The sequence below is a fragment of the Mustela erminea genome, chromosome X, assembly GCF_009829155.1.
Source record: "Mustela erminea isolate mMusErm1 chromosome X, mMusErm1.Pri, whole genome shotgun sequence".
Classification (NCBI taxonomy): domain Eukaryota; kingdom Metazoa; phylum Chordata; class Mammalia; order Carnivora; family Mustelidae; genus Mustela; species Mustela erminea.
The window spans coordinates 80,228,199-80,247,690 of NC_045635.1; the positions used below are offsets into that span (position 1 = coordinate 80,228,199).

The 19,492-nt window shown below is 38.3% G+C and overlaps 2 pseudogenes; one reads left to right on the forward strand and one right to left on the reverse strand.

Moving 5' to 3' along the window:
• Window positions 1-5,102: 5,102 nt before the first annotated feature.
• Window positions 5,103-6,845, forward strand: LOC116583547 (annotated as a pseudogene).
• A 5,612-nt stretch (window positions 6,846-12,457) lies between these two features.
• LOC116583359 lies at window positions 12,458-13,049 on the reverse strand (annotated as a pseudogene).
• Window positions 13,050-19,492: the final 6,443 nt, after the last annotated feature.

Sequence of the window (19,492 nt, forward strand, 5' to 3'; positions counted from 1 at the left end):
TATACCATGAATCTTTTCTGACCACGGTGCTTTGAAACTTGAAGTCAACTACAAGGAAAAAAAAAACTTGGAAAGACCACAAGTACATGGAGGTTAAAGTACATCCTACTAAAGAATGAATAGCTTAACCAGGAAATTCAAGAATAAATTTTAAAAAGTACATTGAAGCAAAGAAAAAGGAAAACATGGTAGTCCAAACTTTGTGGTGCATTAAAAGCTGTCTAAAGAGAGAAGTACATAGCAATATAGGCCTACCTCAAGAGGTAAGAAAATATCAAATACACAATCTAACCTTACACCTGAAGGAACTAACCTTACACCTGAAGGAACACCTGAAGGAAGAGCAAATAAAGCTTAAACCAGCAGAAAAAGTGAAATAATAAAGATTAGCTCAGAAATAAATCATATAGAAACAACAACAACAACAAGAGAAAACACACACACAGACACACAAACAAACAAACAAACAAACAAACAAAACATTAGAACAGATCAATGAAACTGGGAGCTGGTTCTTTGAAAGAAGAATAATAAAACTAATAAACCCCTAGCCAGAGTTATCAAAAAGAAAAGAGAAAGGACCCAAATAGGTAAAAATCAAGAATGAAAGAGGAGAGACCACAACCAACACCACAGATAAACAGTTTTAAAAGAAGATTATGAAAACTTATATACCAAAATTTGGACAATTTGGAAGAAATGGATAAATTCCTAGAAACATACAAACCAACAAAACTGACACAAGAGGAAATAGAAAATTTTAGCAGACCCATAACTAGCAGAGAAATTAAATCAATAATCAAACTCTTCCAACAAAGAAAGTCCTGGGCAAGATTGCTTCCCAGGGGATTTCCACCAAACACTGAAAGAAGAGTTAATACCTAGTCTTCTTAAACTGTTCCAAAAAATAGAAATGGTTACTGCCTATGTTCTCCTCTAGGATTCTGATGGATTCCTGTCTCACGTTGAGGTCTTTTATCCATTTTGAGTTTATCTTTGTGTACGGTGTAAGAGAATGGTCGAGTTTTATTCTTCTACATATAGCTGTCCAGTTTTCCCAGCACCATTTATTGAAGAGACTGTCTTTTTTCCACTGTATATTTTTTCCTGTTTTGTCGAAGATTAATTTTTTATTTTTTAATATTTTTTTATTTATTTGACAGAGAGAGATTACAAGTAGGCAGAGAGGCAAGCAGAGAAAGAGAGGAGGAAGCAGGCTCCCTGCTGAGCAGAGAGCCCAATGTGGGACTCAATCCCAGGACCCTGAGATCATGACCTGAGCCAAAGGCAGCAGCTTAACCCACTGAGCCACCCAGGCGCCCTGTCGAAGATTAATTGACCATAGAGTTGAGGGTTCATATCTGGGCTCTCTACTCTGTTCCACTGGTCTATGTCTGTTTTTATGCCAGTACCATGCTGTCTTGGAGATCACAGCTTTGTAATAAAGCTTGAAATCAGGTAACGTGATGCCCCCAGTTTTATTTTTGTTTTTCAACATTTCCTTAACAATTCGGGGTCTCTTCTGATTCCATACAAATTTTTGGATTATTTGCTCTAGCTCTTTGAAGAATACCAGTGGAACTTTGATCGGAATGACATTAAAAGTATAGTTTGCTCTAGGCAGTATAGAAATTTTAACAATGTTTATTCTTCCGATCCAAAAGCTTGGAATGGTCTTCCATCTTTTTGTGTCTTCTTCAATTTCTTTCATGAGTGTTCTGTGGTTCCTCAAGTACAGATCCTTTACCTCTTCGATATCAGCCACAGCAACTGCTTTCAAGATACGTCTCCAAAAGGCAAAGGAAACAAAATCGAAAATAAACTTTTGGGACTTCATCAAAATTAAAAGCTTCTGCACAGCAAAAGAAACAGTCAAAAAAAACAAAGAGGCAACCCACGGAATGGGAGAAGATATTTTCAAATGACAGTACAGACAAAAGGTTGATGATATCCAGGATCTATAAAGAACTCCTCAAACTGAACAGACAGAAAAAAGACAATCATATAAAAAAATGGGCAGAAGATATGAATAGACACTTCTCCAATCAAGATATACAAATGGCTATCAGACACATGAAAAAGTGTTCATCATCATTACTCTTCAGGGAGTTTCAAATTAAATCCACATTGAGATATCACCTTACACAAGTTAGAATGGCCAAAATTAACAAGACAGGAAACAACGTGTGTTGGAGGGGATGTGGAGAAAGGGGAACCCTCTTCCACTGTTGGTGGGAATGCAAGTTAGTGCAGCCTCTTTGGAGAACAGTGTAGAGATTCCTCAAGAAATTAAAAATAGAACTTCCCTATGACCCTGCCATTGCACTCCTGGGTATTTACCCCAAAGATACAGATGTAGTGAAAAGAAGGGCCATCTGTACCCCAATGTTTATAGCAGCAATGGCCATGGTTGCCAAACTATGGAAAGAACCAAGATGCCCTTCAATGGACGAATGGATAAGGAAGATGTGGCACATATACACTATGGAGTATTGTGCCTCCATCAGAAAGGACGAATACCCAACTTTTGTAGCAACATGGATGGGACTGGAAGAGATTATGCTGAGTGAAATAAGTCAAGCAGAGAGAGTCAATTATCATATGGTTTCACTTATTTGTGGAGCATAACAAATAGCATGGAAAACATGGGGCATTAGAGAGAAGAAGGGAGTTGGGGTAAATTGGAAGGGAAGGTGAATCATCATAGAGTACGGACTCTGAAAAACAATCTGAGGGGTTTCAAGTGGTAGGGGCATGGGAGGTTGGGGGAACCAGGTGGTGGGTATTATAGAGGGCATGGATTGCATGGAGCACTGGGTGTGGTGCAAAAATAATGAATACTGTTATGCTGAAAATAAATTAATTAATTAAAAAAAATAGAAATGGGAGGAAAATTTCCAAACTCATTTTACAAGGCCGGTATGACCTTAATCACAAAACCACAAAAAGACTCCCATAAAAGGAGAATTACAAGGCAATAACCCTTATGAATATGGATACAAAAATTCTCAACAAGGTACTACCAAGGGGCGCCTGGTTGGCTCAGTTGGTTAAGTGCCTGCCTTCAGTTCAGGTCATGATCTCAGGGTTCTGGGATCATGCCCCACATCAGGCTCTCTGCACAACAGGGAGCCTTCATCTCCCTCTGCCTGCTCCTCTGCCTGCGTGTTCTCTCTCTCTCTCATCAAAAAATACATAAAATCTTAAAGATTTTATACTACCAAAACAAATACAACATATTTTCTTGATAAGAACCCTCAACACAGTAGGGATAGAAGGAACATACCTCAACATCATGAAGGCCATATATGAACGCCCCATAGCTAATATCAACCTCAAAAGGGAAAATTGATAGCTTTTCCTCTACAGTCAAGAATAACACAGGGACATCCACTGACATCACTGTTATTTAACCTATTACTGGATGTCCTCACCTCAGTAATCAGACAATGAAAAGAAATAAAAGACACCCAAATTGGCAAGGAAAAGGCCAAATTTTCACTATTTGCCAATGCCTTGATAATCTATGTATAAAACATGAAAAACTCTACCAAAATTTTCTAGGACTGTTATATGAAATCAACAAAGTCACAGGATACAAAAAAATGTTGAAATTCTGTACACCAATAACGAAGCAGCAGAGAGAGAGATCAAGGGATTGATCCCATTTACAATTGTACCAAAAGCCATTAATTACCTAAGAATACACCTAACTAGAGAGGTAAAAGATCTGTATTCTGAAAACACTTTTGAAATAAATTGAAGAGGACAGAAAGAAATGGGAAAACTTTCCATGCTCATGCACTGGAAGAACAAATATTGTTAAAATATCTATACTACCTAAAACAATCTACAAATTTAATACCATCCTTATCAAAATACCACCAGCATTTTTCACAAAACTAGAACAACCTAAAATCTGTATGGAATCAGTAAAGACCCCAAATACTCAAAGGAACTTGGGGAAAGAAAAAGAGAAAAAAAAAAAAAAAACAAGTCCAGAGGCATCACAATTCTGACTTCAAGCTATATTATAAAGATGTAGTCATCAAGACATTGTAGTACTGGCACAAAAACAGACACATAGGTCAATGGAACAGAATAGAAAATGCAGAAATGGACTCACTCTATATGGCCAACTAATCGCTGACAAAGCAGGAAAGAATATCCAATGGAAAAAAGACAGTGTCTTTAACAAATGGTGTTGGGAAAACTGGACAGACACATGCAAAAGAGTGAAACTGGAAAACTTTCTTAGACCATGAACAAAAATAAATTTAAAATGAATGAAAGACCAAAATATGAAACAAGAAGCCATCAAAATTCTAGAAGAGAAAAGAAGCAACAACTTCTTTTACTTTGGCCATAGCAACTTCTTACTAGACACATTTCTAGAGGCAAGGGAAACAAACAAACAAAAAACAAACTATTGGGACTTCAGGATAAAATGCTTCTGCACAGTGAAGGAAACAATCAACATAACCAAAAATCAACCTATGGAATAGAATATATTTGTCAGTGACCTATCTGATAAAAGGTTAGTATCTGATATCTATAAAGAACTTACAAAATTCAGGGCGCCTGGGTGGCTCAGTTGTTAAGCCTCTGCCTTTGGCTCCAGTCATGATCCCAGGGTCCTGGGATCGAGCCCTGCTTCGGGCTCCTGGCTTTGCAGGAAGCCTGCTTCTCCCTCTCTCCCTGCCCCTGCTTGTGTTCCCTCTCTCACGGTGTCTGTCTCTGTCAAATAAATAAATAAAATCTTTTTTAAAAAGGAATTTATCAAATTCAACACCCACAAAATACATAATTCATTTAAGAAATAGGCAGAAGACATGAATGGACATTTTTCCAAAGAATACATCCAGATGGCCAGCAAACATATGAAAAGATGCTCAACATCACTCATCATCGTGGAAATACAAATCAAAACCTCAGTGGGATATCAACACACAGATGTCAAGATCGTAAAATTAACAACACAGTAAACAGATGTTGATGAGAATGCAGAGAAAGGGGGACACTTGGGTTTCATTAAACATGGGGTTGTATCTCCAGACAGCTGTTTTCTTCTGAAGCTCAGCCAGGCCCACACAGAAGCAACCATGTCTGAAGGACCTGCAGTTGGCATTGATCTCGTCATCACCTACTCTTGAGTGGCTGTCTTCCAGTATGGGAAAGTGGAAATAATTGCCAATGATCAGGGAAACGGAACCACCCCAAGTTATGTTGCCTTCACCAGCACCAAACGATTGATCAGTGATGCTCCAAAGAATGAAATTGTGATGAACCCCACCAACATAGTTTTTGATGCCAAACTCCTGATTGGACATAGATTTGATGATGCTATTCTCTAGTCTGATATGAAGCATTGTCCCTTCATGGTGGTGAATGATGTTGGCAGGCCCAAGGTTCAACTAGAATACAAGAGAGAGAAAAAAGCTTCTATGCAGAGGAGGTGTCCTCTATAATTTTGACAAAAGTGAAGGAAATCACAGAGGCTTACATTGGGAAGATGGTTACCAATGCAGTTGTCACACAGTACCTGCATACTTCAATGACTTTCAGCATCAGGCTAAAAAATATGCTGTAACTATTGTTGGTCTCAATATATTTTGAATCATCAATGAGCCAACTGGTGCTGCTATTGTTTATGGCTTAGATGGAAAGGTTGGAGCTGAAAGAACTGTGCTTATCTTTGACTTAGGAGGTGGCACTTTTGATGTGTTAATTATTACTAGAAGATACTATCTTTGAGGTTAAGTCTACAGCTGGAGACACCTACTTAGGTGGAGAACTTGACAACCAAATGGCAAACCATTTTATTACAGTTTAAGAGAAAACATAAGAAGGACATCAGTGAAAACAAGAAGGCAGTTCATTGTCTCGCTACTGCTTGTGAACATACAAGTCCTCCAGCATGCAGACCAGCATTGAGATTGATTCTCTATACAAATGAATTGACTTCTATACCTCTATTACTTGCGCCTGGTTTGAAAAATTAAATACTGACTTATTCCATGTCACCCTGGACCCTATAAAGAAAGCCATTTGGGATGTCAAGCTATATAAGTCTCAGATCCATGATATTGTCCTAGAGGGTAGTTCTACCCATATCCCCAAGATTCAGAAATTTCTATAAGATGTCTTCAATGGAAAAGAACTGAATAAGGGCATCAAGCCTGATGGGTCTGTTGCTTATGGTGCAACTGTCCAGGCAGCCATCCTTTCTGGAGGCACATATAAAAATGTTCAAGATTTGCTTCTGTTGGATGTCTCTCCACCTTCTCTTGGCATTGAAACTGCTGGAGGAGTCATGACTATTCTCATCCATCATAATACTGCCATTCCTACAAGACACAAACCTTCACTACCTACTCCAACAATAAGCCTGGTATGCTTATTCAGGTGTATGAAGGTGAGCATGCCATGACCAAGGATAACAAACTATTCAGCAAGTTTGAGCTGGCAGGCATACCTCCTGCCCTTCATGGTTTCCTCAGATTGAAGTCACTTTTGATATTGATGCTAATGGTATCCTCAATGTTTCTGCTATAGATAAGAGCACTGGAAAAGAGAACAAGATTACCATCACTAATGATAAGGGTTGCTTGAACAAGGAAGACATTGAGCTCATTCATGGTCCAGGAAGCTGAGAAGTACAAAGCTGATGAAGAGAAACAGTGAGACAAGTTGCCTTCCAAGAATTCACTTGAGTCTTATGCATTGGACATGAAAGCAACTGTTAAAGATGAAAAACTTCAGGGCAAGATCAATGATGAGGACAAACAGAAAATTCTTGACAAGTGCAATGAAATCATCAACTGACTCGGTAAGTAGCAGACTGCAGAGAAGAAGAATTTGAACACCAAAGTCTGCAACCCCATTATCACCAAGCTGTACCAGAGTGCAGGGGGCATGCCAGGAAGAATGCATGGAGGCTTCCCAAGTGGTGAAGCTCTTCTTTCTGGGGTTGCCTCCTCTGGGCCCACCATCAAAGAGGGTGATTAAGCCAACCTGAGAATAGGTCTAACATTGTTCCATGCAAAATATTTGAAGGACCCAAATTTGTAAAAATTCCATGGCAGTTTTAACATTGAAGCAAACAAACAGGGCATTCTTGATACTTGAATATGGAACATGTGCACAGGGAAAGGAAATAAACATTACATTTTGTAAGCATGATATTGTTAAGTGGAAAATGCGATGTCTTAAATAAAACTGTATTTAAAATTGGGGGAAAAAAAAGAAAGGGGAGCCCTCTTACACTGTTGGTGGGAATGCAACCTGGTGCAGCCACTCTACAAAACAATATGGAGGTTCCTCAAAATTGAAAAATAGTACTACCCTGTGACCTGGCAATTGCACTACTAGGTACCTACAAAAATGGTACTAAAATACTGATTCAAAGAGGCCCATGCACCCTGATGTATTTATCAGCATTATCAACAATATATGTATTATATAAAGAGGCTAAATGTCCATTGAATGAGTAATAGATAAAGAAGATGTGGTATATATAGAAAGAATGGAATATTACTCAACCATCAAGAGTAAAATGTTGCCATTTGCAAGGATGTGAATGTAGTTAGAGTGCATTAGGCTAAGCAAAATAAGTTAGAGGAAGACAAATACCATATGAAGTTATTCATATGTGCAATTTTGGAAATGAGACCAATGGACACTTGGGATGTGAAAAAAGAGGGGGAAAGTGATATTTTTAACTATAGAGAACAAACAGAGTTGTTGGAGGGGATGTGTATGGCAGTCACACTAAATGGGTGATGCATATTACTTGTGTGATGAATACTGGGAGTTATACATAAGTGATGAATCACCAAATTCTATTCTTTTTTTTAAGATTTTATTTATTTATTTGACACAGAGAGAGAGAACACAAGCAGGGGGAGCAGGAGAGGGAGAAGCAGGCACCCCGCTGAGCAGGCAGCACTACGTGGGGCTCAATCCCAGGACCCTGGGATCATGACCTGAGCTGAAGGCAGATGCTTAATGACTGAGCCACCCAGGCACCCCCCCCCAAATTCTATTCTTTTTTTTTTTAAGGTTTTATTTATTTATTAGACAGAGATCACAAATAGGCAGAGAGGCAGGCAGAGAGAGAGAGGAGGAAGCAGGCTCCTCACTGAGCAGAGGGCTCAATGTGGACTCGATCCCAGGACGCTGGGATCATGACCTGAGCTGAAGGCAGAGGCTTTAACCCACTGAGCCACACAGGCGCCCCCAGATTCTATTCTTAAAACCAATATTACACTATGTTAACTAAAATTTAAATAAAAACAACAAAAAAGATAATGTTGAAATTATATAGCCTTTAAATATATTTGAGATTTTAAAATATTTTTGTTTAATAATAATAATATGCATTTTTAAAAACATAATTAAAGGATAAAAAATGTCAGCAATGTTGCTACTCTATTTCAACCATAATTATTTTTGAGGCACATAGCCTCTGTTTCTTCTAAGTGTGTGCATGTGTGTGTAATGTTCATTTCTTTTTTTTTTTTTTTTCAAAAAAACAGAGGTCATACTTCACAATAGTAGAATATTTTCACTTAATTATTTGTTTGTCATGGACATTTTCCACATCATTAAATGTTCTTCTTCAACATCATATTTAATGATTGCTTAGTGAGGTTTTTATTCATATGGATGTATAATTTTTAATGAGTATTATTGGATATTTAGTCTGTTGCTATTCTTTACAAATAAAACTTCAAAGTATTCTTCACAATGGCGTATATCTGAAACCAATGCAGTAATATTGTGTGTCAATTACACTCAAATTTTAAAGATTTTTCTAAAAAAATGAAGGAACATAAAATGAATAACACTGAAGTAGCAGATTTAAAAATATTCTTTTTTTTAAAGATTCTATTTATTTATTTGACAGACGGAGATCACAAGTAGGCAGAGAAGAAGGCAGAGAGAGAGGAGAAAGCAGGCTCCCCACTGAGCAGAGAGCTCAATGTGGGGCTCGATCCCAGGACCCTGGGATCATGACCTGAGCTGAAGGCAGAGGCTTTAACCCACTGAGCCACACAGACACCCTTAAAAAAAATATTATTGAAATAAGACCTTGATGCCCATACATTATTTCCTTAGTATAAACATCTCTATTATGACTAAGGGCACACAAAATCTATAACTTCTGATGAATATTGCCACATTACACTGGAATTTTAAAAATAATATGTAAAAAAAATAAAAAGAAAGATTACTAACTTAGTTTCCACAAATCATGGATGAAAATGCCCATTTTCTTATACTTTTCCAAGAAAATTATTATTTCTTAAAATACTTTGTTAATTAAATGAGTTAAAAAAAATATTTAGGTGCTGCATCTTTCCTCAGGCAGTGGGGCACATTCACTGCCTCCCAGGCTCTACTTCTTAGACCTCTGCTCTGTCTCTTAATGTGAAGAGTGGGAAGGTGTGGTGGATCCATCAGTTTGCCAAGGGGTTGCTGTTGATGGGAAGAAGTGCCTAATAAGATAAAAGAGCTAGTTTGGTTTTAAAAATATAACTTCTTTGGGACAAGCTCTGCCAATTTTTTCCCTTATATTTATTTACTCTTTAATTTTCTTTGTTGTCCTTTCCTGACTTTTGTCCACTTTTTTTAGCCTGTTCATCATTATTTTACTGGTTTAAGAACTGTTTCTAGGGCGCCTGGGTGGCTCAGTGGGTTAAGCTGCTGCCTTCGGCTCAGGTCATGATCTCAGGGTCCTGGGATCGAGTCCCGCATCGGGCTCTCTGCTCAGCAGGGAGCCTGCTTCCCTTCCTCTCTCTCTGCCTGCCTCTCTGCCTTCTTGTGATCTCTCTCTGTCAAATAAATAAATAAAATCTTTAAAAAAAAAAAAAAAAAAAAAGAACTGTTTCTACATTAAGTCACCTTAATATGGGGAATATTCTACATGCAATTTTCCTTTTGTTATTTTGTTTTCAGTTTTGTGGATGTTGTTCTATTTTATTATTACCATTTCTGGCCAGCCTGTGTGGCTCAGTCGCTGAAGTATCTGTCTTCAGCTCAAGTCATGATCTCGGGGTTCTGGGATTGAGCACCACATTATTGAACTCCCTTTCCAGTGAGGATCCTGCTTGTCCCTTGGCCCCTCTCCCATTCATGTTTTCCGTCTCTCTCTCTCTCAAATAAATGAATAAAATCTTTAAAAAATAATAGTTATTATTACTATTTCATATATTTGAGCTTCTTCATCTACATATTCTCTAAATTGTTTTTAAATTATTAGTCATACCCAGGCAGCATAGAAGGGCTATTATGTTACTTAACATATTGGATTTTTTTTAATTTTTAATTTTTTATAAACATATATTTTTATCCCCAGGGGTACAGGTCTGTGAATCGCCAGGTTTACATACTTCACAGCACTCGCCAAAGCACATACCCTCCCCAATGTCCATAATCCCACCCCCTTCTCCCAAACCCCCTCCCCCCAGCAACTCTCAGTTTGTTTTGTGAGATTAAGAGTCACTTATGGTTTGTCTCCCTCCCAATCCCATCTTGTTTCATTGATTCTTCTCCTACCCACTTAAGCCCCCATGTTGCATCACCACAACATATTGGATTTTTATCTGTATTTTTTTGCCACCCTTTATGCATATACTTTATTGTGATGTTATTTTTAAGAGATTATCTCCAAATAAACGGAATGTCCAAAACCTAACTATAACAGCATGATTTTCTGTTAGAAGTCATCTGTAATTCTGTCAAGCATTTCCCAAGGGCTCAATCAGATGCATAGCATGGAAATAAGAAAACTACAGAGCTGATAAGTAGATTTATATTGCCCTTTGCTGTGGTTTCCTGAAAACCTTATATCAAATCCATGGCTGGAGCTAAACCACATGCTGTGTCCCTTGTCAGACATTCTTTTCCAAAAATGATATCTAATAACTTTATGAATGTGTGTGCCAAAGAATAATCACAAGCCTTTGAGGGCTTTTCCACCAAGACTTTCAGTACTGAGTGTCTCACTTTCAGATTATAAATATGCCCCTATAACATGCACTTTGGAGGGTTCAAATGAACTGAGAAGCAATGAGAAGGATTAGTGGATTGTTTCCTCTCCCTGTGCAGTAATGGGATATAAGCACTATCCACAGGCCTTTGAATCCTAACTAGCTTGGAACACAACAGAAATAACACCTTTAAGACTACATAGGTGTATCCATTTGTGGATCCTATGTACAATCATTACTTGTGTACTTATAATAGAGCTCCTGCTGCCATATGGCTTTAAAATATCAAACTATGTTTAAATAAAGCACACTCAAGAATTTTTAAGTTGAAAGGAATCACCTCATTCAACTCTCATAGGAGGAAACAGGCTCAGAGATCTGAAGTGACTTGCCTGAGGTGACCTTGTGAGTTAGTAAGCCTTCAATAATCATGTAGAAGTCAGTAGGTATGGACAGCTGAGGATAAGTCACAGTAGTGTGATTTAGAGGGGCACCCTCCCCTGACCCTTTTCTGTTATATAATGCATGAAGTTCTGTTAGTATATTCCTCTAAGATGAGGAATATTTCAAGGTATATCAGCTAAAATATTATACAGGACAACTGAGATTAAAATCTTATATGGAATGAGAAATGATCCAGAAAGGAGCAGGAAATAAATCAGGGAGAATCTTTATGTACTTGATAATACTGCAGAGTACCAGATTGACGCATACAGGATTCCTAAATAAAATATCTCAAAAGGGGCATCTGGGCAGCTCAGTTGGTTAAGTGTCCAACTCCTGATTTTGGCTCAGGTCATGATCTCAGGGTCGTGGAATCGAGCCCCGCGCTCAGATGGGAATCTGCTTCAGATTTCCTCCTTCTCCCTCTACCCCTCCCTCCACACACACAACACCCTCTCTCTCAAGTAAATAAATCTGTTAAAACAAAAGAAAACAAACAAACAAACAAAAAACACCTTAGAAAAGTTGAAACACTGGAGTGAAGCAAAACATCTGTCCATCTTTCTATGAGGAGTCAGTGGTGGAAAGAGAAACTATGGATTCCAGTTTTATTTTATACACATTTACTCTGTGACAGGTATAATTACACAATTGGAGTGGTATTCAGTTAACAGAGTAACAGTTATTTCATAGGAGCTGCATCAGAAACAACTGAAGATGAAACACTTCCATCACCAAATAGTAGTAATTTGTGCTGTGCACCAAAAAGAATCTTGCTTTAAATTTTCATTCCAATTTGCAACCCTCAAACTGTACCAGGCAAAGGTAGTGGCTATTGAAAACCACCAGGACACAGCTAGTTAAAGACACATTCAGTAGTGTTAACTAAAAAAAAAAAAAAGACACTGTACAGTTTAAAAACTGTATACAGTTTAAAAACTTATACAGCCTTACATTTCAATATTTTTTCTTTAAAAGTAGTGATTGAGTACAAGGGGTTAAATCCTTTATAGACCAACTTATTTATCATCATCTTCTTCTTCATCTTCCTCCTCTTCCTTCTTTTTCTTGCTATTTTCAGCCTGACAACTCCCTTTTTTTGCCCTATCAGACTTTCCTTTAGCTTCATATGCAGCAATATTTTTTTCATATTTTTTCTTCAGCTTAGCCGCCTTCTTTTCACAATGCTACTTTTTTTCTGCAGCAGTGTTATTTCACATTTCCCTCAGTTTCTTTGCAACATCGCCAATGGATAGGTTGGGATATTCTCCTTTGATTTTTGGGTGATACTCAGAACAAAACAGGAAAAAGGCCAAAGGAGGCTTTTTGGGTGCACTGAGATCCTTGAACTTCTTTTTTGTTTCCCCTTTAAGGAGGAAAATAAATTTTCATTTCTCTTTCAAAACGGGCCTTATCCACCCTTGCCATGTCTTCAAATTTTCTTTCTCTTTAGCAGACATGGTCTTCCACCTATCTGAGCACTTCTTAGAAAACTCTGAGAAGTTGACAGAAGCTTCTGGATGCTTCTTCTTGTACTCCTCTAGTCAAGTTTGCACAAAGAATGCATATGATGACATTTTGTCTTGGCTTTTCAGGATCTCTTTTGCCCATGTTTAATTATTTTCTTTAGCAAGGCACGAAGTTGACCAGTGCCTGTCTGGCTCTCACTTGCTCCAGTGCACTTCCATGGAGCTCAATGTACTGCAATCTATTTATTAATTTTTGAGAGAGAGAGAGAGAGAATGAATGTGAGTGTAAGGGAGAGGGGCAGAAAGAGAGATAGAGAGAGAGATTATCAAGCAGCCTCCCCAGTGAGGGCAGAGCTTGACTTGGGGCTTGATCTCATGACCACAAGGTTATGCCCTTAGTCAGACACAACTATCTGAGCCACCCAGGTACCCCAACAGAAATAATTCTAAGAAGACTGGCCATGTAAATTAACTTTGTAGGTAACAAACTAAGATTTCTTCTTAACTGGAGTTAATTTTCTAAGGTTTACATTTTCTGGGGTCTGTTTACTTTTAGCAAATTACTTTCCAGAATGTAGAAACCAATATTACAGAATTATTTGGCCATTGCATCATGTTCTAAATTTACAGTTTATGAAGTAGGGACTGTATGAGTAGTCTCAGATCAAGGAGGAATAGAACAAATACTAGCATCAAGGTCTACCCGTCCAAAACTTTTACTTTCTGCTGTGTGCTAATGCTTCCATTCTCTACTATCATGTCTTTTTGTTTATTCATAGGATGGCTTCCTTGTGATCTTTGATTTTATTGAGAATCAGAGTAATGGCAAGCCAAATTCACTAAATTGTTTTCTCCTGCCATACATATAACAAAGCAGAATGTTTAAATGAACTATCCTACCATTCTCTTTAAAACCTCTGGTGTCAGAAATAATCCTCTGACCTTGTTTCATTCAAAATGTGTTAAATTTGAAGTGAAGTGTGTAAGACCACAGGATTAGGTTAAGAAATTCTAAAGGGATATGCACTGGCTTTTCTTCAGTTTACATGGAGAGTAATACCAGTTATCCAGACTTGAATAAAAATAGCCCTGTAATTAATGAAAAGAAGTATTTTGCTTAGGATCTAGAATTGACTATGTTCTCCATCTTATGAGTGTTTGACTTGTCAGAATTTAAAACAAAAGTGTGTAGAAAGGGACAACTGGGTGACTCAGTTGGTTAAACATCTGTCTTCCACTCCAGTCATGGTCCCAGGATCCTGGGATTGAGTCCTGCATTGGGCTACTTGCTCTGCAGGAACCTCGCTTCTCCCTCTGCCTGTTTCTCCCTCTGCTTATGCTCTCTCTGACAAGTAATAAAGAAAAATCTTTAAAAAGTTGTGTTACAAAAAGTCAAGTGCCTAAGTTTATGAGTAGAATAAAAATTTTATCTTTTATTTGTGTTGTACTATACAGTTTTTAAAAGCAGTTCCAAAATCTTCATTATATTTTTGGAACCTCAGAACAGCCATGTGAGATAGGCAGTGCAGGTATGTTTTTTATAGGCAATGCTAGTTTTGTTTGGTTGTTTGTTTGTTGTTGTTGTTTTAAAGATAGTACAGCTAAAGCCCAGGGAACGCTAAAGGAATTTAGTAGTAAGTGCTTGTAATAGGACTAGAAAGTAATTCTTCTGACTTATGATTCAGTATGCTTCCTAATATTATTTATGTTTCTTAATTAAAGTAAATAATCTCCATTACCAATATTTTCATGTTTCAACTACACAGATTTCTATAGATAACTGCATTAATAAGAATGGTGCATAAAACTCTATAATTCAAAACTGAATGAAGATGACCTATCATGTAGAAGCTACAACTTTTTTTAAAAAAAGATTGATTGCTTGCTTTGAGAGAGAGAAAGAGAGAGAGAACTCATGGGCAAGGGGCAGAGTCAGAGAGAGGAAGAGAGGGAGAATCTCAAACAGATCCCCGCTGAGCATGGAGCCCAACATGGGGCTCCATCTCATGACCCTGAGGTTGTGACCTGGGCCTAAATCAAGATTTGGATTCTTAACTGACTGAGCCACCCAGGTGCCCCAGAAGCTACTAATTTTACTGAAGAGCTATCATCTGTATGTTTTCTTTTATGGGACCCAAAATGCCAAGTAATCTTGAATAATCATTATATGGTTTTCCATGTTAGATCCAACATATACAGAAATTTGGATCACTAGGGTGAGGTTATTTTGAAAATGAAAGGAGAAAGAAAATGAAAAACAGAGTTTTAGTAACCTATGGTGTAGCAAAAACTACAGCAATGACTTATCAGTTCTATCCAAGAAGGTCAAGAAGACAACAGGTAGAAACCAAAGTAAACAAGCCTACAGATCCTCTACTTCACTTAGGAATACCCACTTGAGATTCAGCAAGAGTTATCTAGAGATTGTGCTATTTATTGTTAGTTGATTAAAAAGAAAAGGTGCTACTCTCTTTTGGTTTTTAGGAGGCCAGTGAAAATTAAACATTTCCATTCCGGGTACCAGAAAATTGAACTGTAACATGGGGGTGGACACCTGGTATAAAGGGGGAAGTGAGAAGAGGACTTTGAGCTAGTATTGTTAGGTATAAGTAAATATGATACAGAGTGTAAGATTTAAAGAACAAAAGGTTCACTTTGGGCTCAATAAATAAGATCAATGACAAGAAAAATGAGAAATTCACCTCCTATGTGATCTCATAGCATAATGGATTTCTCATTACCTCTTCATACTTTATCTTCTTATTTGTCTGCCATTCTGAACATATTGGAAAATCTGTGACGTCATGAAACATGTCCATATTGTTCTCTGCTCTATCTTTAATGTTTTGTATGGTGCCACACATACAGTAAGATTTCAAATGTATCTGTTAATGGAAAGAAGGGAGGGGGAAAAAGATACAGGGCAGAGTGATGTAAAAGGGGAGAAAAGAATTGATGGTGAGAGAGACCTAGAAAAGAAACAAATTTACCAGGGCGCCTGGGTGGCTCAGTGGGTTAAAGCTTCTGTCTTCGGCTCAGGTCATGATTCCAGGGTCCTGGGATTGAGCCCCGCATTGGACTCTCTGCTTGGCAGGGAGCCTGCTTCCTCTTCTCTATGCCTGCCTCTCTGCCTACTTGTGATCTCTCTCTGTCAAATAAATAAATGAAATCTTAAAAAAAAAGAGAGAGACAAATTTACCTGAGACTGGTATTGCTATACTTAATTGCATTTATGCAATATACCTGCATAAGTGTTTACTCTTTCTGATTGGAATGTAGACCAAACAACATTAAAATATTGTGCCAGGTGTACTTGTATGCATGTATGATTCAATAAAGAGTAAAAATATACGGGCGCCTGGGTGGCTCAGTGGGTTAAGCCGCTGCCTTCGGCTCAGGTCATGATCTCAGGGTCCTGGGATCGAGTCCCGCATCAGGCTCTCTGCTCAGCAGGGAGCCTGCTTCCTCCTCTCTCTCTGCCTGCCTCTCTGCCTACTTGTGATCTCTCTCTGTCAAATAAATAAATAAAATCTTTAAAAAAAAAAAAGAGTAAAAATATGGCTTTGAAAAAAATCCTATAAAATATATTGAAATTACAGACTCATAGGCACAATTTCTTTTAATGAATTATCCCTGCAATAACTTAAACTTGAAGTTTTTTTCCTGTAATAATATGTTAATACCTGCTCTAAAAATATGCCACATGTTTCCTATAGACTTCTCATTCTATATTCAGAAATAAGCTTAACATTCCAAAATATAAAGCCAGTTCTGCTCTTTTGTCTGCCAATGACTACGGAGAACTTTCTAGGGTCTTTAACTTTTTCTCCCTCATGTGCTTTCAGATACACTGAAACTTAAATGGAAATACTGTGCCTAATCTATTTCTCTTTGCTTCTGTAGTTCCATTGATAAGGTTGTTTTTATCTATCAGGTATTTCACAACTTTTACTTTGGAACTGAGAAGCTGCTTGTGTATATAAGATATGAGATCAAAAGTAAAGTTTGGAGTAAGTAGCTAGTGCTTTTAAATCACAGCAACACCCAGGAGAACTAGGAAGTCAAGACATGTTGGTTTCCCAGCTCCTTGGTCCAAGAGGAACATTGATTTGACTTATAGGGACCTAAGCTGAAGAACACTGGAAGTGATTCTTTTCCCCCCTTCTGTGATATTGAGATTCAAATGTGCTGAACCATGAGAGACTATGGACTCTGAAAAACAATCTGAGGGTTTTGAAGGGGAGGGGGCTGGGCGGTCGGGGTACCAGGTGGTGGGTATTATAGAGGGCAAGGATTGCATGGAGCACTGGGTGTGGTGCAAAAATAATGAATACTGTTATGCTGAAAATAAATAAATAAATAAATAAATAAATAAATAAATGAATAAATAAAATGTGCTGATTTCCAGAAGCCATTTCATACAATGTATGCTAAGTTATCATATCAAATTCCAACATTTACAAACTCAGATTCTTTCACTAATCCTTTTAAAGCTTGTCATTTCCTCATGGGATTTAATAATTATGTTTTTTAAAAAGACACCCGCTATAAATAGTTTCATGAGTATACTCAAACTATAAGCATTTAAAAAACTGTTGTTACAGAGCATTATATATATATATTTTCTATTTATTTATTTTCAGAAAAACAGTATTCATTATTTATTCACCACACCCAGTGCTCCATGCAATCCGTGCCCTCTATAATACCCACCACCTGGTACCCCTACCTCCCAAACCCCCGCCACTTCAAACCCCTCAGATTGTTTTTCAGAGTCCATAGTCTCTTATGATTCACCTCCCCTTCCAATTTACCCAAACTCCCTTCTCCTCTCTAACACCCCTTGTCCTCCATGATATTTGTTATGCTCCACAAATAAGTGAAACCATATGATAATTGACTCTCTCTGCTTGACTGATTTCATTATATTTTTTAAGATATTATTTACTGTGGAGGAGTCAAGATGGCGGAAAGTAGCAGGCTGAGACTACTTCAGCTAGCCGGAGATCAGGTAGATAGCTTATCTAAAGATTGCAAACACCTGAAAAACCATCCGCAGATCGAAGAGAAGAAGAACAGCAATTCTGGAAACAGAAAAACAACCACTTTCTGAAAGGTAGGACCGGCGGAGAAGTGAATCCAAAGCGACGGGAAGATAGACCCCGGGAAGAGGGGTCACCTCCCGGCAAGCGGCGGAGCAACTGCGCACAAAATCAGGACTTTTAAAAGTCTGTTTTGCTGAGGGACATTGCTCCAGAGGCTAAACCGGAGCCAAGCCCACGCGGGGTCAGCATGGCCTCAAGTCCCGCAGGGTCACAGAAAAATCGGGGGTGTCTGAGTGTCGCAGAGCTTGCGGGTATTGGAACGGGAAAGCCGGCTACAGAGACAGAGCCGACAGTAAGCTCACAGCTCGGTGTTACCTTGAACCGGTGGCAGGCTCGGTGAGCTCGGAACGCGACCGGAGGTCAGGTAGATGGGAGTAACTGGCGCTGTTCTCTGAGGGCGCACTGAGGAGTGGGGCCCTGGGCTCTCGGCTCCTCCGGGCCGGAGACCAGGAGACTGCCATTTGTATTCCCGTCCTCCTGAACTCTACGGAAAGCGCTCAGGGAACAAAAGCTCCTGAAAGCAAACCCCAGCGGATTAATCACCCCAGCCCCTGATAAGGGCGGTGCAATTCCACCTGGGGCAAAGACACTTGAGAATCACTACAACAGGCCCCTCCCCCAGAAGATCAACAAGAAATCCAGCCGAGACCAAGTTCACCTACCAAGGAGTGCGGTTTCAATACCAAGGAGAGCAGCAGAATTCCAGAGGAGAAGAAAGCAAAGTACAGAACTCATGGCTTTTTCCCTGTGATTTTTTTAGTCTTCCAGTTAATTTAATTTTTTTCTTTTTCATTTTTTGTTTTCTTTTTTTTCTCGCCTTCTGGTAATTTTTTTTTTAACTTGTACCTTTTTCTTTTTTAACGTTTTTAACCAGTTTATCTAATATATATATATTTTCTTTTTTATATTTTTCTTATTTGTTTTCTTTTTTTTCAATTCTTTTCTTTTTTCTTTTTTTTTTCTTTCTTCCTTTTTGAACCTCTTTTTATCCCCTTTCTCACCCCTCACGATTTGGGATATCCTCTAATTTGGTTAAAGCATATTTTCCTGGGGTTGTTGCCACCCTTTTAGTATTTTACTTGCTCCTTCATATACTCTTATCTGGACAGAATGACAAGAAGGAAAAATTCAACGCAAAAAAAAGAACAAGAGGCAGTACCGAAGGCTAGGGACCTAATCAATACAGACATTGATAATATGTCAGATCTAGAGTTCAGAATGACAATTCTCAAGGTTCTAGCCGGCTTGAAAAAGGCATGGAAGATATTAGAGAAACCCTCTCGAGAGATATAAAAGCCCTTTCTGGAGAAATAAAAGAACTAAAATATAACCAAGTTGAAATCAAAAAAGCTATTAATGAGGTGCAATAAAAAATGGAGGCTCTCACTTCTAGGATAAATGAGCAGAAGAAAGATTAGTGATATAGAAGCCCAAATGACAGAGAATAAAGAAGCTGAGCAAAAGAGGGACAAACAGCTAC